Raw genomic sequence first — 22,284 nt, 5'->3', positions numbered from 1 at the left:
CCCTCAGATCACACGTTTAATTAGCAAAATGAGGTCACGGAAAGGAGAGGGATTTTTTTCCGCCACCTAAAAGCGCTGTCTGAGGTACTGTAATCCAGACCAGGCTGGTCAGCCAGAGGTCGAGCCGTACAGGCGTGCGTGCGGTCTTATGGAACCGCTGAACCGTGTGACCGGGGGATGAACAGGGCTGCCCGTTCCCTGCTCTGTTCCCTGCTCGGTCACCCTGAAATACCCTGAAAAAAACCACAGCTCTGTCACCCTGAAACACCCTGAAAAAACCACAGCTCTGTCACCCTGAAACACCCTGAAAAAACCACATTTCTAAGGGACATTTAGATCACCCAGGAATCAAAGACTGCAAGGGTATAACTGCAAGACTGAACTAGAAATACTAATAGTTAATATTCATGATGAATAATTTACAGACGGTTAAAATTCTGTGATACAAACGCATTTAACCTCAGTTATTTGAGGGTGTCGATAATGTTTAACAATGTTTAAGAATAAAACATGTTTAACTTTGCACACAGAATGCATGTTCGATACAGAATCTGTGTACTTGACACTTCAAAGGGGGAAATAAAAAACGATTTTAAAAGGCGGAATGTGGAATAAACGCAGGGTCTAATGGATGAATTAATATGGCGGTATTATAACAGCAGGGATTCATGCGTCGTAATGAGAAGAGAAAGTGCTGACTGTGCCGCTAAGTGGGGGGGGGGATTCTCTTGGGCACTCTGTGTGTGTGTGTGTGTGTGTGTGTGTGTGTGTGTGTGTGTGTGTGTGGGGGGGGGGGGGGGGGGGGGCGGGGGGAGACCTCCCCCCCCTCCCCCGGGTGCAGCTGGCAGGCTGGGCACGGGTCGCCTGGACACCGGGAAGGGGAGGAAAAAAAAGAAGAGAAAAAAGCCACGCTTGTTTTTGTTTTGCGCCCCCTCCCCCCCCCACCCCCACCCCCCCTCTTCAGAGAGCTCGCGTGCCTCGAGTTTCAAGGAGGGGGGATTGCCCATTCGACAACGATGCTCCGGTGCTGCGCTCCGATTGGCTGCAGCGAATCTCTCAGCACTCCGCTGTATCCATGGAGCCAAAAAACAAGCCCTCAGCCAATCAGGAGAGAGCCTGCGAAGGAGAGGGAGCACAGTAGTGAATCTAGGAAGCGTATGAATACACGACTGCGGTTTGGGAAAAACAGGCTGACAGCTGAAGTGGGCCACTATAAAAAGGTGGAATAGATCCACAATGAAGCCTGAGCTCTCTGCTCCAGGAACATCATAAAATCCACAAACGGCATTTCCTTAACCAGGCTTTACATCCTAAAATTTAATATGAGTGCAAACCATTCATGAAATGCTAAAAACAATGTTCTTCCCTCCTGTCAGTTGAGCCCAATTATGAAATTAAATTATATATTTAAAAAATGTATTATAATAAATGCTTCTAATAAACGGTGAAAACTAAAGAGCACTGGGAGTGAATTTAGAGCTGAGTATGACGGAGGTAAAATTTCTTTAGCCTGCACAGGACAGTGAGCCATAAATGCAACCCTGAGCTTCTTACTAAAAATGCAGGCCATGCATTAGAACATTATAACAGGACAACTAAAAAAATAATAAAAATACAGAGAAACAGGAGCTCTGAGGGAGAGAGGCGAGAGCGGAGGAGCTGGCGGCGGCGAAGGACTGAGCGCAGCGTGGCGCTGTGAGCTTCCACGTGCTCGCGGTGCTGCTGCTACTACTACTACTACAGCCCCGCCTGTTTGAAAACAACACCCCCCCCCCCCCTCCCCACAGCCCGCAGCCCCCGCCCGAGCGCTCCCACACGTCACGTGGGCCACGACAAGCCTCGTCGGGGAAGGGGGGGTGTGGGGGCATTTCATGGGCATACTGCAGTAGTAAGGGAGGGGGCGGCAGCATCAGGGGAGGGGGCATCAGTGGGGTAGGGGCGCAGCAGGGGGAGGGAGCAGGGGGAGGGGGCAGGGGGCTTTAAACCTGACCCACATTCTCGCGGCGAGACGCCATGTCGCATTAGTCCAGCCGGCGCGCCGGGGGTCCGCTGGAGCCGCCTGACAGCGCCGGCGGCTGCCCGGATGAGACGGGCGGAAAACAAGAGCTTCTGGAGCCGAGGCTGGCACACGCGTGCCCCCCTGCGCTGCCCAGGCCCCGCTCCCCGTCCTCAATGCCCCCGCCTCACACCCAACTGACCCCGCCGCCCGTCCTCAATGCCCTCCCCTCACCCAACTGACCCCGCCGCCCGTCCTCAATGCCCTCCCCTCACCCAACTGACCCCGCCGCCCGTCCTCAATGCCCTCCCCTCACCCAAGTGACCCCGCTGCCCGTCCTCAATGCTCTCGCCCCTCATCCAACCAACTGGCACGTTAAGTAAACTGACCTGCCACTCACCCAGCCACCCCATCCCTCACAAAAACCAACCTGCCACTCAGCCAACTGACCCCGCCCCCCCAATAACAGCCCATTTCTGGAGAAAAACAAATCTTGCCCTGCACATGAGGGAAGTGCTGCATCTAGCTCCGTTTGGTTTCTTTTTCGGTTTTGAATCGTCCTCTGGCCCCTCCCCCCTTCACCACCCCGAAGGAGCTGGTCATTAAAAGCCTAGTTCACCAACTTCACCCCACATGAGGAAAGGCAGAAGCAGAATGAGACATTCGCCGTAATGAAACACTTGACCTGAACTATCCAACTGTATCAGTTCTGTTCAGTCCCCCACCCACCCCACCCAATGTTTTTTTCATTACAATTCTTAATAAAATGGCATTTTTTACACTCATCAGTGTTGTAGACCTGAACCCTCATGGGCTGATCTGGCTTCATATACCAGCCTGGGGAGCAGCAGGACGCCAAACCCTGGAGTAAAGTGAGCAGGGAACCAAAAACATTTCGGCATCTTATTTGTGCGTTTAGTAGCTGTTCGCTGGAAGATCTAAACCCACAAAGCACTTGAGGGAGGAGTGGGAGAGCCTTAAGGAGGACTGTCAAACCCGCCGTGCTTCTGAACGTTCGCATGACAGGCACAGGTGATTTTATTTATTTTTTCCCGACTTGCCATTTTCCCAAAATAGCTGCAGCGCTCCTTTAAACGGGACAGATCCAGCAGCAGCGCACCTGAGCGGAACGCTTCCCCCTTCGGCTTTAATCAAGAGCTCGAGGACGCTCACAAATCGGACGTGAATTACACCTTGCTTCTTTAACCTCCCCCCCCCCCCCCCCCCCCCCCCCCCCCCCCCCCCCCCCCCCCCCCCCCCCGTGAATTACGGCCTGAATTACTGCCGCCCGTACGCGGGGGAAAAGGTGCTGAGTCGGCCGGACGCATCGATCCGCAGAGGGGCCGCTGCGCTCATCTGCAACCCAAATTTCCGCCGCCTTCCCTCGAGTCGGCACAAATTCGGCGCGCAATTAGGAGCGGCCTCCCTCGGGGGAACGAACAGGGGTCACACTCCATCCCCCCCCACCCCACCAATCAAACACTCCCGCGAAAGGCGCGTGTGGAAATAAAGCAGCCGCCACGTAATCAATTAAACAATCTTGGCGCTCGCGTATGTGGCAATCATTATTATTATTATTAAATTCCATTAGCTTAGCGTGTCGTCAAGTGCATTTCCTGCGCATCTCCAAAAGGCAGTGAACATTTGGGGGGGGGGGGGGGGCTGGCTAATGGGAAGGGGAGTTAACACATTAGTCAGTGCTCTTAAAAAAAATACACTTCATCTCAATGGGACTCACATGGATAAGGAAAGATAAATAGACAAATAAATAAAAATGAAAACTAAACTAGCTGCAGATATTTCACTAACATTTTCCTCCAACTCTGGATGACAGCACTGAACTACAGTTTATAGGTCTATATATCTCACGACGCATTGGGATTCAGCTAACGCTCTCTGGACAGATGTGTAAACAGTAAGGCACTTGGAAATTAAGCCCAAGGTGAGGGTAATGTTTGGATATGAAAAACAGCTTGTTCTTAAATGCTTGTTTGCATATCTGGTTGTTCCATCAAAAGCTCTCCCAGGGTTTGCTGTTCTCAGGCTGCACAAGGTCATTTTCACTGGAAGTATTCACACCTTCGCCTGGCCTACAACCCAGAAAGAGGAAAGCTGGAAAGCTGACAGCTAATCCCACGCTGTCAAAACATTAAAAGTGAAGATGCCCGGTATCCAGAGAAACGTATTCCAAACGTTCCCCGCCCAAATTCCATTCCCCGCTCGACGCAAGCCCGATCTCGCCTTCGCTGAGGTCACCGCTCTCTCCGCGCAGGTGGGCGTGGCCTCGTCTAAGCCCGAGGCGGGACGCGGCTCGGATCCGCAGTGTCAGCGGTGTGCTGGAGGACTGTGAGAACCGCTGCAGACTAAAGAAGAAGAGGAGCCTCCAAGCTGGTTCCCGCACGTGCTCAATAGAACACAAGCGACGAGCGACACACCCATCCCCCCACATTTTCCCACTTAAAACCACACATTACAGTGACACACCCATCTCCACAGTACACCGCTTAAAGCTGCATATTTTGGTGACATGCCCATCCTCACATTTCTCTGCTTTGCCCTTTAAGGTGTGAGGTCACAAATTATATGATTAGAATGTTCTTAACTGAAAATTCTAATGCTGATGTAACAATCACTCCTGGCAATTGAAAGCAACGGAGTTCTAGAACACTGGCTTCGAATTTAGAAGAGAAACAAATTCCAAAAAAAAAGCTACTCGTCGAAGGGTTAAAGACACAGATTCCCCTCCAGTGTCACCACTGGCAGCAGAGCAGAACCGTGCCAGGCAGATCACAGAGGTGTGCGCGAGGGGCTGTCTCCGCAGGTGTGTGTCAGACACCATCTTAAAATCCCCCCCCCCCCCCGGCCCAGTATGATGTGTTGGGGTTATCTTTTTAAACAGACGGGGGGGCAGGCGGGCGGCGTGTCAGACGCGATGCGCAGGTTACCACCTGCGTTAGCCCCATCTTTTAGCACAACACATTTTGACAGCGCAGGCAGGCAGGCAGGCAGGGCTTACCAAGAGCAGGGCTTCAAACAACCAGCCTGAGCCGCGCAGAAAATCGGGAAGAAGAAGAAGACCTCCTGCTGCCTGTCAAAAACGACGCTTCTCCGTTTGGCAGTCAGACGTCGCCCCCTTGAGGACGCGCGTGTAACGGCAGGCACGCCGCACCGCCCCACAAACCCGCACAAGACAAGACACCTGACGTGCGAAATATTCACGACCGCCTCGGGGCTGCTTAAAAACCGTCCCAGGAAGTTCGTTAGCCGTGCGCGGCGCTTCGCGTTAATGTGCACGCGGTCGGTAATAGCGCAGGCTGCAATACCGCGTTACGTCCCGACCGCAAGTGCCAGAACGACGCAGTTTAAAAAAAAAAAAGGGCACTTGTGAACGACCTTGTGACAAGGGCAAGGACGCGGAGCGCCGAGGGCGTCCGAGAGGACTCGGAATGGCGCAGGGTCGCCGTGCAGAAACGCGGAGAGAGCGCGGCGCTGTCCCCCGCGGCTGCTTTACGGCCGTCTGACAGGTCAGCTCCCCGGGGGGGGGGTCGGCGAGCGATTGCCCTGCGCCCCCCCCCCCCCCATCCCCTCCCCCCCCTTTTACAGCTCTGATTTAGATCAAGGCAACTTCAGACACCCCCCCCGCCCACGGCCACCATGGCCCCCCGTTACTGTGACCCGGCTCTGCAGCGGCACCAGACAAACTGACGGGGGAAAAAATAAATTAAAAATAAGATGAATTGGGGGGAAAATATTCAAACACATTTTAAAAAAAATGTTTTGACATTTCATCGGTTTTAAAATAGCGGTTATGAAATATACGATTCATTTGCTTAGGTAAGCAATTATGGTCATTAAAAAAAATAAATACATAAATAAAAACCAAGGACGTGTCGCAGATGAAAATTAACGACACAGTAAATTAATTCAATTAAAATTGATCCGAAGCTGCAGGGGGGCTTTGACGGACCGCGGCTCGTGTGTAAATGTGAGCGCGAAGACATACGCACGCGCGCTGTAATTAGAACACCTGATAACGAGCGGAGCCCCGCGGCCCATAATTAGCAGATCGCCGCGACGACGGCGCAAGGCACCGGGGGGCCCCGGCGCGGGCGGGACGGGTCAGCAAGCGACCCCGCCCCAATCGCACCTCCGCCTCCTCACAGCCAGGAGTGCCCACGCCAAAGTGTCCGCAAACGTGAAACGCTTCGGCTTCCTGAAGCAAACGATTCTCAGCGCTGAGAGAAAGGCTCCATATGATGCTGGGGAGGGGGGGGGACTCCACAAAATGCTGCCTCCACAAATTCAAATTTTTTTTGTTTTTGGGAATTAGCTAAATGTATCTGTGCATTAATTACACACGCCAAATGCTTCCAACTACCGTTTCCTCTAGCTCTGCGCAGCGACAATAAAATATTAATTAATTCCGTTGCATTTTGGCAAGGGCACTTTCAGTGCTGGAGGACGTTGAAGGGGGTTTGTTATGGTATAGACGGGGGGGGGGGGTTTCAGACAGGCATTTTTGAGTATGGCTGAAGCTGGTAATGACAAGGTTTGTTTCTTGAGATCAAAAGAAAAAACTTAAAGGAAATTTAGAGTCAAGCCAAGAGATTTGAACTGAGCAAGCCAACCGCAAAAACTGCCAGGTTTGAAAGAAGCAGTTTAAATCCAGGGCCTTGGGTTTGTGGTGCGTTTGGGTTTGTGGTCATAACACGCGTGTGCACAGCACCACACCCTGCAGTAACACGCGTGTACACAGCACCGCACCCTGCAGTAACACGCGTGTACACAGCACCGCACCCTGCAGTAACACGTGTGTACACAGCACCGCACCCTGCAGTAACACGCGTGTACACAGCACCGCACCCTGCAGTAACACGCGTGTACACAGCACCGCACCCTGCAGTAACACGCGTGTACACAGCACCGCACCCTGCAGTAACACGCGTGTACACAGCACCGCACCCTGCAGTAACACGCGTGTACACAGCACCACACCCTGCAGTAACACGTGTACACAGCACCACACCCTGCAGTAACACGCGTGTACAGAGCACCACACCCTGCAGTAACACGTGTACACAGCACCACACCCTGCAGTAACACGCGTGTACACAGCACCGCACCCTGCAGCGACACGCGTGTACACAGCACCACACCCTGCAGTAACACGCGTGTACACAGCACCACACCCTGCAGTAACACGTGTACACAGCACCGCACCCTGCAGTAACACGCGTGTACACAGCACCACACCCTGCAGTAACACGTGTACACAGCACCACACCCTGCAGTAACACGCGTGTACAGAGCACCACACCCTGCAGTAACACGCGTGTACACAGCACCACACCCTGCAGTAACACGCGTGTACACAGCACCACACCCTGCAGTAACACGCGTGTACACAGCACCACACCCTGCAGTAACACGCGTGTACAGAGCACCACACCCTGCAGTAACACGCGTGTACACAGCACCACACCCTGCAGTAACACGCGTGTACACAGCACCACACCCTGCAGTAACACGCGTGTACACAGCACCACACCCTGCAGTAACACGCGTGTACACAGCACTACACCCTGCAGTAACCCGCGTGTACACAGCACCACACCCTGCAGTAACACGCGTGTACACAGCACCACACCCTGCAGTAACACGCGTGTACACAGCACCACACCCTGCAGTAACACGTGTACACAGCACCACACCCTGCAGTAACACGTGTACACAGCACCGCACCCTGCAGTAACACGCGTGTACACAGCACCACACCCTGCAGTAACACGCGTGTACACAGCACCACACCCTGCAGTAACACGCGTGTACACAGCACCACACCCTGCAGTAACACGCGTGTACACAGCACTACACCCTGCAGTAACACGCGTGTACACAGCACCACACCCTGCAGTAACACGCGTGTACACAGCACCACACCCTGCAGTAACACGCGTGTACACAGCACCACACCCTGCAGTAACACGTGTACACAGCACCACACCCTGCAGTAACACGCGTGTACAGAGCACCACACCCTGCAGTAACACGTGTACACAGCACCACACCCTGCAGTAACACGCGTGTACACAGCACCGCACCCTGCAGCGACACGCGTGTACACAGCACCACACCCTGCAGTAACACGCGTGTACACAGCACCACACCCTGCAGTAACACGTGTACACAGCACCGCACCCTGCAGTAACACGCGTGTACACAGCACCACACCCTGCAGTAACACGTGTACACAGCACCACACCCTGCAGTAACACGCGTGTACAGAGCACCACACCCTGCAGTAACACGCGTGTACACAGCACCACACCCTGCAGTAACACGCGTGTACACAGCACCACACCCTGCAGTAACACGCGTGTACACAGCACCACACCCTGCAGTAACACGCGTGTACAGAGCACCACACCCTGCAGTAACACGCGTGTACACAGCACCACACCCTGCAGTAACACGCGTGTACACAGCACCACACCCTGCAGTAACACGCGTGTACAGAGCACCACACCCTGCAGTAACACGCGTGTACAGAGCACCGTACTCTGAAGTCCAGCCCTGTGTGTGACCTCCAAGCCCTCCCCCCACCCCAGAATGCAGTCCACTGCAGTCCAGTTGCCAGAGCTCAGGGCTAGAGTAACGCCACCCCCTCCATAAAGCTGACCACGCACAAAAGCTGATTGGACGGGGCTGATTTGCGACCGGAATTCATTAACCAATAAAGAAATGGGAAATCTCCGGTCTTTTCACGATTCCGCATTGACACCACAGACCCGGGGGCAGGGAGAAGTACGTAAGCTGTGTTCTTTAAAAAGAAAAAACCACACTGGATTCAGGAGGTTGGTTAACGCTCTCTACTGAAAGTAAATGGCCTACATTCGCTCCCTTCCACTCCAAGATCGCCCACCAGCAACGAGAACACAGCTAGTCACCGGGCAGCAAATCTCAAACAACATTATCTGCCCAGCAACCGCAGGATCTGAGGTGCTTGGCAGTGTCGCCACCCGGTGGCCAGAAGGGGAAGTGCTTCTACTGCATTGCAAGGGAGCGCAGCGGACTGTAACGTGCTCCTGACTGAATGAGGTACCTCATCAACCACCGGCCTACTGTACATCCTCCTCTCTTACCCACCTGCGCAGCTCAGAAAAGTATATAAATACTGCAGAAATGTACAGCTTCCTGCCTGAAGATTTGAGACCGCACATATAGGACCGATTTTTTATTTTTTATTTTTTTAAACACATGACTGCAGGGATGGCATTGAGGGTTATACACACATTATATATATCCATGTATGATAAATGTATTCCCTGTAATGTCATCAAGTTAATTAATACGCTGTATTAAATCAGTGACACATACACACACACACGCACGCTCGCACACGCCAGTCTGTCCGCCGTGACCTTTTCAAAACCGCCTAGAGAAATGTCACAACCTAAAGGATTAACCTAAAAACTGCATTAAAAAAATAAAAAAGGATCTTTATTAACGGCAGTGCCAGAGGTAGTACCGCAGTAAATTGAAAAGTTCCCACACCTCACTTATGACCTTGAAACGTTCGTGAGACAAAGACCTACATTCAATAAACCACAGCGCCCCGAGCCAAAATAATAAACCTTTTCCGAAGCATAGGTCACATACACTTAGAGCTACTCTTTATTCATTAACCTTTCCATTCTAAAAAGCGTTATAAGTACAGCTTGGGGCGCTTTGATAGTTTAATAGTGCTTTGCACTGACTATTTAATACAGCTACACACTCCCTTTTGTAATTGTACACAGTGTGATAAGGCCTTGCTGAAGGTGTGCATCACGGCTACATGGTAAATCTGACCAGTCAACGCTGAGGGTGGGGCGGGGGTCGTCACGGTTTCTGGGCGGGACGCTGATTAATGGGCCTGTCTGCGGCACAACAGCCGGCGCCCGCCCCGCCCCGCCCCGCCCCGCCCCGCCCCGAGGAAGCCGGCGAACGATGTCCGCCATAAAAATAAAATAAAATAAAAACGCAGCAAAGCGGCACAACAGCCGGCGCACCGCCCCGCCCCGCCCCGCCCCGGGGAAGCCGGCGAACGATGTCCGCCATAAAAATTAAAAATAAAAACGCAGCAACGCGGCGAATGAGGTCACCGCGCAAAACCCCTCGACCCCCCAGCCCCACCTCCACCCGCCCCCCCAATTAAGCCAATCCTACGTCCTGAACGGCGTGGAAAAACGCACCCCTGAGGGAGACCTGAGTCGCACCCTCCTCCGAGCTCGCCATGTGACCTCCGCAAGCTGCTTCAGGCGCCCCAGACACTGAGGAAGACCCTCAGACGCTGAGGAAGACCCTGGCTGGTCTGCCCCGCTCCGCTTTTCCCTCCCAGCGGAATCACCGCGCTGAAACTCCACACTGAGACTGTCGGGGTGAATTCCACAAGAATCGCTCCTGTGTGCGTTCAGGGGCAAACGCTGCAGCGTGAACGCCATCGCACGGAAGACTGAGACTCCGCCTCCACGTGACGTTAATAGTTAATAAATTCACATTTTAAAACAGATGCAGCATGATGACATCCCTGGATCAGTAAAGATCAAGGGTAAAAAAAAAATTTTAAAAAAGCAAAGCGATTAATAACCAAATAAATCTTTGCTGAGCTCAGTAACTCCGTTATTAAACTGCTGTAACTATCCGAATATTAAAAATGTAATACTGTTTTACTGCAGAACAGAATTTTTTTTTACCATAATACATTATTATTCATAAGCGGCCAATACTTTGCCAAAGACAATTCTGAAGCTTTAATTTCATCATTGCCACACTGCTGAGACCCACGTCATTTAACTACACCGCAGAGCTCTTCCATTTCAGTTCACAAAACAACCAGTAGGTGGCAGCATTGCTTCTTCTGTCAAACTTCACCACTGAGAAACCAGCTAATTTGCCTCCAGTACCTGGCTCTCAAAACAACCAGTCAATCTATTCCAGCGCTTACAGAAAAAAAAAACCTGCAGCACTGAGGCAGAATTTGGCGTTCCCCAAAAAGCTGGAGGTACTGCGGTAGACTGGGTGTGCAGGAGCCCGCCGCAACAAGTCGCATTTCCACCGGGAGAGTCGCATGGAGCTGCGCTGGTGCAGTCAGGAGCACCGCATCTCCGCGCGGCAACCAGACCGCCACTGCCGTGGCAACGCCTCTGTGGCTAGCTCCACGGTGACGGGGGGGGTGGGGGCGGGTGGGCAGTAATCACAGAAAGCATTACATTACATTGGGCAGTCACTTTTTATCCAAAGCAACGTGAAAAAAAAACAACGACAACACACAGGTCTGATAAGGTACAATACTCATTTTGTGCAGTCATTCAAAAGCCATTAACACAAAGTCCAAAGTCCAGTTCACACAGTGAACATCGCTCTGACCTAAGCTATGCTAAGTCAAGCTAGGAGGCATGACGAGCTACAGCATCAACATAATCATATAAGGCACAATAAAACAAACGTAAAAAGGAGCTCTGGAGCGTTTGATCACTGCTGTAGTCAGGTCTGCATTTCTTTCCTCTATTTTTCTGTAAACAACTGTTTTAGATAAATCATACAATAATCCCAACAACTGAAGAACAACGTAGACAACATCCAGGGAATCTAAAATCAAGAACGCACCCTCATCTTACCCTCGCGAACGGAACAAAGTGTACAGACGTCGAGCTATAACTGTTCAAAGTAATAAAACTTTCCCTTTGTAACCTCACAGTCTCCAAAAGCAAAGGAGCAAGGACAATAAGGTGACCCAACTGATTTTAATTTGAAATTGCTCAGCTGGCAGTGCGTCTTGGCCTGCTTTCGTCTTCTAAAAACACCCAATTAAATTACTCTGGACAGAACAAAAGACTTGAAGCACACAAAACTGGCATGTTAGAAGATTAAATTAGGCAAATGATCTACAACAAGTCAAAATTAATAGAACAGGATCAAATAAAGTGACAGCAGAGGCTCATCCATTAGTCATGTCTGCAACAGACATTGGCCCATTACTTAAGACCAGTTAGAGGAAAATAAAGACTAGAATAAAGTGAATAAAAAGAATAAAGAATAAAGTGGGGGCCCCTTACCTTTTACTAATGTTTCCTCTCTTCCAGGTCTCGAAAGCTAGAGAGGAAAAGTACTGTTAGGATCATAATCAGACCTGTCGTAACTGTTCAGCTGAAACTAAGCACTGTACAGGAGCACGTTTAATTTAACACAAGAAAAACAGTAATATGGTTGTCAAATAAACTACCTTTCAATATGACACGTATCAAGGCAACTGAACTTCTCATTTTTAAAAATATCAGTAGAGATGAAAAATGATTTCAAATATGAAACTGGAAGAGAACCTAATTAGATCTCCACTCTACGTTTTTATGCTCAGTGTAATATTTTTCATACATCTCCCCCCTCTCACCACAAGCTCAGGCACGCTCTGTAGACGGCCATGATTGTGGCATCCTCTCGAAAACCAACAATTAGTCACAGCGGTGTGAACACCTGACTGCAGCAGCGCTAGGTGTGATCAACTGCTAAAGTACTCGGTTCCGCAAACTAAAATGACAAAGGCCCTTTGTGTGTGCCTGCATTTGTGTGTGTGTGTGTGTGTGTGTGTGTACGTGTGTGTGTGCCTGCATGTGTGTGCGTGTGTGTGGGTGTGTGGGTGTGTGTGGGTGTGTGTACGTGTGTGTGTATGTGTGTGTGTGTACGTCTCTGTGTGTGTACGTGTACGTCTGTGTGTGTGTGTGTGTGTGTGTGTACATGTGTGTGGGTGTGTGTGTGTGTGTGTACATGTGTGTGGGTGTGTGTGTACGTCTGTGTGTGTGTGTGGGCATTAGTGTCAAGTGACAGGCAAAGGGTCAGAAGGCCCTTCTGTAATGCCCCCAACACTGATTGCTAAGTGAGATGTGTAACTGCATATGACAATATTGTGCTGAATAATTTCAAAGTGATGCTAGAGCAGCTGGGTTCAACTCTTCTTTTTTGACCATTTTAAAGGTAAATCACATAATATTGATTTCCAGAGTTGTTGCTGCTAGCTAACTAATTGCTGAAAAGCAATTTAAGCCTGTTCTCCAGTGTTGCTTTACGGAAGACCTTCAAAATTGCAATGGTTAGGACAGAGGACAAAACACAGAATGATAAACACAGAATAGCACTGCATTTATTTGCAGAACTGATATCATGTTCACATTCAGGAATGGTAGTCTACTTTTTATTTCACTTATGGGTTCGTGGCATGTTTGACTAGAGTTAGCGAAGATGCTAGTTAAATGTTATAAATTTGTTAGCCAGTTTGTTGGCTAGCAGGGGTCAGACTGCAATTGTTTATGGTGGTTCCTTAGCAACCCAGTCAGTGGGTCTGCTGTCAGTAGCAGAGACGGTTCGACCTCAATCCACTTTTCATGCAGCGGTTTCATCAAGGGAGTCAAGGGGAAAACTTCCCTTGGGCTGATGTTGCACTGTTTCATGAGTTACAGTGTGTCATTGTTAGCCTAGCATGCTACATAAACATGTTTTATGTCACGCTTGGTAACGTTTAGCCATTAACCAGGTGATATTGTTGGTCATATTTGGCAGGTATGATCTATGAAGCCACTATGGCATGTTTGTGAAGGCATTTTTTATGCTGTGTAAAGACTTTGAGATACAATTCATTTAAAGTGTGACCGAAAACCTTTTGCTAGCTAGAGAGAGGCAAGCCTAGAAGAAACCCCACTGTCATCCACTGGTGAAAACCTTGAGCCAAATACTCACGGACACATCGTTTCTGTGTGGGAAAGTAGAGAATATTAAAATGGCAGTTTTTTTTTTAAGGCCATTTCGTCTTGCAGAAGGGGGCAGTATTTTAAAGCCGGTGATTGTGATTCTAAACACAGAGTAGACTGTCGGGCAAAATTACACCTCTTCAAATCAAACTATACTGTCCTTTGCCCTTAACGTTCACAAACAAGTTTGAAGTAAGTGCTGTACTTGTTCTGTGCAAGCAAAGAGAAAAGCAAAAATCTGCAATAAGACAGAACAGAGGTACAGCTTTCTCCTAGTTATAATGGGTCCTAATGAGGCTGAATGAGTCTACACTTCGGCCCACTCTAACCGAGAGACTCTTATCAGACTAAAAAGCGCTTGTGGAGGAGAGATGATCAAACAGCTATTATGAGAACAAAGAATACAAATTGAACTCAATTAGAAGACAAAGATAACCAGATGGCAGATGGCGCTCGTTAAAATGAGGATCGCAGACAATGTAACATCGGCTGATTCATCCAGAAGATATATTTATTATATGACAAATACTGCTAATGTTATTATATTAAAATCGTTTATGAGATATATAAATGTTTTCCACAAATCGTCAGCGCAGGAAGAACGGGCCACGACATCACAAAAATGCCCTCTCAGCGAGACTATCGGGAGAGGAGAGGCCGAGGCCAGCGGATCTGGACGACCCTTCCCGCCTACGAACACGGAATGAGATTCAGCCGCTCGACCGTCGTGGGACCACAGCGAAAGCCCGCACACGCTGTGTTCTGCCTCCGAGGTCCTGTCAGCAGACTTAGCACGGTTTTTGGCAGGGAACACACCCTGGGACGACAGTGACAGAATCACATCTCTGTGTAGCTCTCTCAACAGGCCCCCAACATATTTCATTTTGTACCGAGCGTCAAATTGACACTGACAGATACACACACCAGGATTCATCTTTTGATCTCTCCCAGAGCCTATGCCACATCCTATACAGCTCTGGGATGGATTTCCGGAACATGGTAACTTAACTTATACCACAAGGGGGCAGAGAAACCATAGTATACATATGATAGGTGGCAACTGCTATTAAAATTAAGATGGATGCAAAACATCAGAAAGTTGTGGAGGGATTCAGTATTCACCAGTAGGGGGCGTCAGATCTCAGGGGTCCAAGGTCCAGCCTGGCAGATGGCCGTGGTCTCAATAGCCTTGTGGGGTCAGTGCCTGGTGGGGTGGAGGGTTTGGGGTGGGGTAGGGTAGGGGGAGGGGGGGACAGAGGAACATGAGGAGCATGGAACCCTTAACTGACCACAAAGACCAGGGCAGACAGTCACAAACATATCTACCAACACTAGCTGGCATAGAATGGAGTGATATGGAGGGCCCCATACAAGTTACATGCAACCATAATGGCAGAGGAGTTTCAAATGAAACTGCATAGGAGTACAGAACATTCAAATGTACTTCTGTGCAATGTTCCTGTATAAAGTGAAATAATAATAATATGTATGCAGCACTAGGAATACAAAACACACATGCACTGGCCCAGACAGACAATGAAAAGATAATGAATGCATATAGCTTGGACTTGCAGTATGCAAAAACACATCTTCAACTGATCATTGTTTTTGCCTGGCAGGAGATATAGAGATATATAGCACGCACGCACGCACATATATGGATATGCAAATTACATTACATTACATTCATTTGGCAGACGCTTTTATCCAAAGCGACGTACAAAAAAGTGCATTTCATGATCGTAGACAACTGCTGAACACGGGTTCAGTAAGGTACAATTACTTATTTTGTACAGCTATTTCTAGCCGAGAACAATGAACACTATTCTGGTCTAACATCTGCAAAGCCAGCTAGGCAGAAGAATAAGCTACAGTATTAGGACAAATACAAATTACCAAGAAGTGCAGGGATGGGGCAACATGTAACAAGTGACAGGAAAAATGTTTTTTTTTTAATTTTTTTTTATTATTTTTTTTATTATACAGCGTGGTGGTGGTTAGTCTAGGTATGGAAAACAAAACATGGAAGACGGTCCAGTGCTACTACGACGAAAGGCCTCTCTGCTGTATGGACGGATATTTTCATTTGAGGTAACCGAGGGAAACACACATTGGTTTGGTCACGCGTGAGCTCCTTCACGGACATTCCATGAATCACTCTCTGCCTGTTCACTCGAACGCGCCCGTCATCGGACGCTCGACCACAGTCACCCGCTTAGACGCAACACAATGCTGTCATAACAACGTCAACCATTCAGCACAACTCAGAAACGTTTCAAGCGGGTGAGGTAAATTTAGCGAGCCACCACCACGCTCCAATTTATCATCCAACTGTTCAAGCGGGTGCCATTAGCTCACTTAAACTGTACTTAATAATATTACTCTGTTAATTTGTACAACTTCGCTGAATTTAATGCACTTTGGAGACGAGACGTGCCACCAAGCGATGCACTTGCTTATGAATGCAGTCCAGCAGAGTTCTGCTTTTTTCGGTAGCGTCGAATTACGTATTTCACGTCAGTGTCATTTTTCCAAATGCAGCGTCAATCTTCCTGCACTCCTTACTGTGGGTATCAAAGGGAAAATTCTGCAGGTTTGCGTTTTTCCATTCCCGAAAACAATCGAATGCAGGGCCTAAACATGTCTGAACCTGACATGGAGGGTCTCACGGTCGACCGTCAAAAAACCTTCCTGAGGTACCAGAAATTTGTTGAGTCAAACTCTTGCATGCATGCATGCACAACCAAATTTCTTTAGGGTCACTTCCTGTGTTCACACGACAGAGGAGGGTGGCACAACAACTGAAGGGGGGGGGGGGGAGGGTGTTATTACTGGGGTTTGCACTCGCCTAATTAAGTGGTCCCTCAAAGGGGTAAGGGAGAAGGGGGGGGGGGGGGGGGGGCGGTTGTGGCGGGGTGGATGTAGATGTAATGAGCAACGATCTAGCTCATACAACCCCATACCGCTGCAGTCCAGCATCATGAGCCCAATGCACTCATTCATCCTCCTTCAGGCCCAAGGGCAGAACATTCGGATCCACTTCCCCACTGTAGTCCGCAGGCTACCGCTGGCATCTGCAGCCACACACGGAGAGAATCCTGCAGAGTCTGGCCCCCCCCCCCCCAGCATGGCATTCTGCTGGCCCCCCCAGCATGGCATTCTGCCCCCCCACCCCCCAGCAGGGCATATGCCAGCATTACGCAGTGTGGAGCATCGTTACTCTAGTCACCAAAGCGGGCATTTTAAAAATTAAGAAAAAACCAGATCCTTCTACTCACAAGGCCATTAAGTCACCCCTGCAACACAAACTCAGAACTCAAAACCCTTTCGAACCGTGCACACACCCAAAAAAAAAAAAAAAAAAATTAAAAAAAAAAGAGCGAGCTCATTTGCAAAACAGGAAGTGCTTTTTATATAGAGCGGGCAAGCGTCGATCGGCGTTTCGGTATGTGTGAGATGCGCTACCGGCGTGCGGTGGACACACGGCTCTTTTATTAGACTCCAAATTAGCCCGAGGAGAAGCGAGAGCAGACGGGGAGGAAGCTCGAAAAGGTCAGCAGGAGAGAGAGAAACCTCACTGCTTTCACCTTGAATGGTCTCCCTTAGCTGCCCGGCGTCACCTCAACAGTGCATGTAAGACTGAAGTGCTATCGGGGCGAGATTCTACTGGGCTGCTATAATTGAGACCCTCAATTGGTCAACATTCACAGAACGAGGCTTGTGGTCATTTCACCTGTAAACAGCTCTCCCCCCATAGCCCCCCCCCCCAAAACCCAGAGGATTTTAATTTAAAAATCATTTAAAAAGGGGCCCAATTCACCAGGTGTTCCAGGCGTAGTTTTTTGTGTGGGGATAAACTGCAGTTTACTGTCTTACAGCTGAACAAGTAACTGGAATTCTCCATCACTTTTGAACTGCGTCGTATTGGGCTCACTGAGAAATACAAATCACGAAAACAAACCTCCACCCAGTCAGACGGCACCCCTGGTTTATCGGTTTTTATTCAAAGCCACCTTGGGGGCTTCAACAGCTCACGCCATGCAACTCCGCAAAAACCATCCGCGGTTCTGCAGTCAGGCCCGACCGCTCCTTAAACGCAGCCGCACAAACAGCTGTTCCGGGGAACGTGGGTAAAAAAAGGGGACAGTGAACAGGGGCACACCTAGCCTTTTTAACCATCCTTAAAGCTCCGAAGGAGGTCATTTTGACCGAAAGCTCAGGTAATTAAACTAGATTTGCAATATACTCAGTGTCCCAAGTTCTTCCTTTGTTAATCCATCTTTGTTCTTGTAGCACCTGAGCCATAGTTGGGCTGAACGTGCGGACGTCTTTTCGCTATTTAACCATCCTTAAAGCATCGTGTGCCACTGCGTTTCCTAAAAGCAGCCCATTCAAATGATGTCATGCAACGCGGTCGCGGTCACAGAAGGTTGCGCGCACACCGAAACCGTTCAGGGACAGAGGACAGCGTTTCGGACAGACGCATGACACGGCACGGGGCTGCGGCAGTGACAGCTCAGGGCGCTGGGCGCCGGGGGGGGGGGGGGGGGGGTGTCACTTCCTTTATCGACTCTTCAGACGCACACAAACAAACGGTTCAATTCTCGCTGCGCGGCGAAGGGCACTGTAGAGAGAGAGAGAGAGAGAGGGAGACACAAGCCTCCAGTCTCGCACTCATTCTTGCCGTCTGTCAACCTGCGGGCAGCGCTGGAGCTGTGCTCAGGTACCAGGGCAGTAGTCTGCTTCTCAGTCACTCCACCTGTCCACCTGCCATGTAACCTGCTTGACAGTGACAAGATCGCAGGCAACATGCACGGAGGACATACCGAATGAGAAACACAGCCTATCAAGCGCAACGTGGGTGAGGCGGACCCGAGCGAAACACAGAACTGCGATCGACGCGCACAACAGGCCGCAGTCCACAGTACCTTTTGTGGGACTTTCGTGACACCTGAAACTGTGCAACAGTGATCCATGAACTTCTGTTGTTACTCACAAGGTAACAACGTATAGGTGGGAATTACCCTTCCTCTGCATAAGACTGAATCTCTGCAGACAGCCGCAGGGATTGCAGGGAATTACTGATGGCTTGATCTTTAGAATGGGAGGAGCTATAATTTTCCATCAATGACAAACTCGTCTGAACTCTAGAACATTACTTTCCACAGCAGGAACAACCTGTTTTAACCAGCTAGTTATCAACAGCCCCAACTACTGTTTTTATTTACTTTATTTAACCACACTAGTCACATTGAGACTGACATCGCTTCCGCAAGTGGTCCTTGGAGCCTAGGGCTGGACAATATATCGATATCGTGATATGAGACTACACATCGTCTGGGATTTTGTGTATCGTAATATGGCGTAAGTGTTGTCTTTTCCTGGTTTTAAAGGCAGCATTACAGTAAAGTGATGTAATTTTCTGAACTCACCTGACTGTTATAGCTGTTCTATTATTTGCCTTTACCCACTTAGTTATTACATAAGCATTACTGATGATTATTTATCAAAAATCTCATTGTGCAATTTTGTGAAAGTACCAATAGTCATCCCCACATCATCACAATATCGATATCGAGGTATTTGGTCAAAAATATCGTGATATTTGATTCTGTCCATATCGCCCAGCCCTACTGGAGCCTACACAACTTTGGACTGGGGGAGGAAATCGGAGTAACTGGAGGAAACCCACGCGAGCAACAAGCTAACGCAAACCCAGAACCTCCTTCTCACAAGGCAACAGTGCCAAGCACTGCACCACCATTGCCACTATAGCTCATGAGCACCCATTATACTATCACTATTCACAAAGGCACTCGGGCCACCGAGTGATCCAGAACGTACAACCACAAACCACAGCTGTGTCTCCTCGCTCATCTTGTTAGTGAAATCGGCTTGACATAACTCTCGCAATGAGACATAGCTTTGATAGTGAACACGTTGGCTGCCTGAACACTACTTTTGCCTTTCCACAGTGTGGCACAACAGCGGAGGGGGAAACTGGAAGCCATTTTGTTTACTTGTTGCTCAGAAGCTCCAAGTCTCTGCTGAGAGAGATGCACCAATGAGAAGCCACCTTTCTCAATCCTTCTGCCCTTGTGATGTCATTCATAGCCACCAATGAGAAGCCACCTCTCTCAATCCTTCTACCCTTCTGATGTCATTCACAGCAAATCAACTGCCCAGGTGCCCTCTAACATGCAAGGATGAAATAAGGACAGTGGATAACAGTGACATGCAATCAATTTCAGTTTGACAGACAGCCAACCTGGGTGACAGAATTGGTTCACCCATCAAAATTCAGCAGGGAGATTGGACAGTAGTATGAAACAAAATTTACTATATTCTATTCAAAAGCTATTTCCTTGGATTAAGCATGTCCTTTATATAGCAAAGTATTTCCTGAACAACAACTGAAGCAGAGACTATAAAAGGTTTTTCTTTAAGTCCAAAATAGCCTACAACTTCAAGCAGAATCATGGCATACAACCCTGTATCATTAAGAGAGGCCATTGTCCCTCAAACTCAAATAAAAAAGCCATTGGTTTCAAAAGAATGTGTTGCATTCATAGAAGAGGAAGCACACAGTCTCCTTGCTAACTGTGTGCGTTACCATGAGGGGACACCCAGCCAATGAAAATGAAAGTAGTCGGACATTTTGGTAAATGCTCTGGGCACACAGCTTATTGAAGCTTCCTTGTACAGCACTGGGTGATAACTGCCACATATTTCATGAGCTGGGGAAAACATGTCCCTGTTCTCCCTGTTCTTCTCCTATGACTGAAGGGACACATTCACCACTGCAAGATGATGAGAAAAATACATTTCATATAATAAGAGCAACAGCAAGAGACATTCAATTTCCCTTGAGAATTCATGCCCCTAGACACCCCTAGATGGTTGCAGTTCCTGGGGTCTATGCATTTCAACACGCCCAATACTCAAACTAAAGTTGCGTCCTTCAAATTGGATTAAGCAACACAGTAACTCGTCTGCAGTTAGCTGACAACAGTCTAAGACAAACCTTGGTTCTAGCCGTGGGGGGTCATGAACGCATCAGCCCCTCACGCGGCCTTGCTAAAAGTAGCTGCGTGACAAAGAGATGCCTCTCCAGCAACAGGTCCCATTTCGTGCCTTCTGAGAGAGCAGCGCCTTCTTAAAGCACCTTATCGTAGCGCTTCTGGCTTTTCCTGTGGTGAACAGTGACCGGCTCAAACGCAAGTGCAATGGAGGATCGCACGCACTTCATGGAACACTCCATACAGAGTTGCCAGCTTTAACTTGTCAAAGTTAAACCAGACCAGTTAAGTCAACGGGACACCATCATCGAGCATACACACGATGTCAGAACCGATCAGTTATCATTGCGGGGGAGGGGGGGGCTGAGGGAAGAGAAAAACAGTGGAGATATGAAAAATTGATTGAAATTAATTTCTTTTATCACACATTTTTATAGTTTCGGTAGGGCCCGTAAACCAGACATTCCGGGCCGAAACCGAGCATCTGGCAGCACTACGCCCGTAAGAACGGGCTGCGTAGCAACTTGAGAGCGGCAACTGGTGATTTTGCACGGGGGTGGGGGAAAAAAAAGGGGAAGGAAACCCGTTGATAAAACAGCAATCTGCTAACAGCACGTCATAAGTCAAAGTTGCACAAATTCCCCAGCCCGACAACACAAGAGAGTAGCGTAGTAAATTTCATGTACACGGTTAACCGTTAACCCAAAAACAACACAGATCCCGAAACCAAAAGCAAAATTCGTAACAGGGCATCAAATTTTCATTTTTTAAAAAAATGGTTTCAGTCATGTTTCTGCTTTTAAAAAAAAAAAATCTGCACTACACTTTAGATGAGTGTGCACTTTTGACGTGTGGAGGTGTGGGGGCGAAGAATCTAGGGAGCGTGTGGAGGTGTGGGGGTGCAGACTCTAGGGAGCGTGTGGAGGTGTGGGGGTGCAGACTCTAGGGAGCGTGTGGAGGTGTGGGGGTGCAGACTCTATGGAGCGTGGGCAGGTGTGGAGGGGTGCAGACTCCAGTGAGCGTGTACAGGCGGGGGTGTGCAGAACCTGTTCGTGGAGCGTGTTCAGGTTGCGGGCGCTGAGACAGATGGGGGGTGATCGGGGCGCCGTGTCCACGGCAACAGACCGTAGCCGCATTCCCGGGCGAGTGAGAAGGCTGCTGGGAGATTTCAGCCACAGCGCGACACCAACCGCTGACCCCTGACCCCAGGGATGGAGAAGAGGACACGCCCACTTCTACTCCCCCAATAAGACTACGCTCCGCACTGTCTGTAGAAGGACTGCTGTATCATCATAACCAGAAACTGAAAACAACCCTCACGCCAATAGCTGCTTGGCTTCCCTTTCCGCCTAATCAACTGAATGCCCACAGAAGCCTCCCCACCACATCTATTTTAATAGTCAGGCCGTTTCTGATGTTTTAAAGTCAATTATACAACGCTGCAACACTGGTGACGATGCACTCCCTAAAGCAGACAGACAAAAGAACA

At 49.3% G+C, this 22,284-nt stretch overlaps 1 protein-coding gene across 4 annotated transcripts in view; it reads right to left on the bottom strand.

The window, feature by feature from the left end:
* fam49ba (family with sequence similarity 49 member Ba) overlaps positions 1–22,284 on the bottom strand; it is a 58,242-nt gene that overhangs the window by 23,862 nt on the left and 12,096 nt on the right. For 2 of the 4 annotated variants that reach the window (XM_035430544.1, XM_035430545.1), the window contains exons 2-3: positions 14,899–14,980; positions 12,094–12,130 (exon numbers count right to left, since the gene is read on the bottom strand). The gene's annotated coding sequence lies outside the window, so the exon portion shown is untranslated. Of the gene's footprint in view, positions 1–12,093; positions 12,131–14,898; positions 14,981–16,739; positions 16,759–22,284 lie in introns of those variants that run through there. The other 2 variants (XM_035430546.1, XM_035430547.1) reach the window with 2 other exon arrangements.

This window comes from Anguilla anguilla, chromosome 8, assembly GCF_013347855.1.
Source record: "Anguilla anguilla isolate fAngAng1 chromosome 8, fAngAng1.pri, whole genome shotgun sequence".
NCBI lineage: Eukaryota > Metazoa > Chordata > Actinopteri > Anguilliformes > Anguillidae > Anguilla > Anguilla anguilla.
Note: the sequence above shows the minus strand (reverse complement) of the source record. Positions and strands in the feature narration are given on the sequence as shown.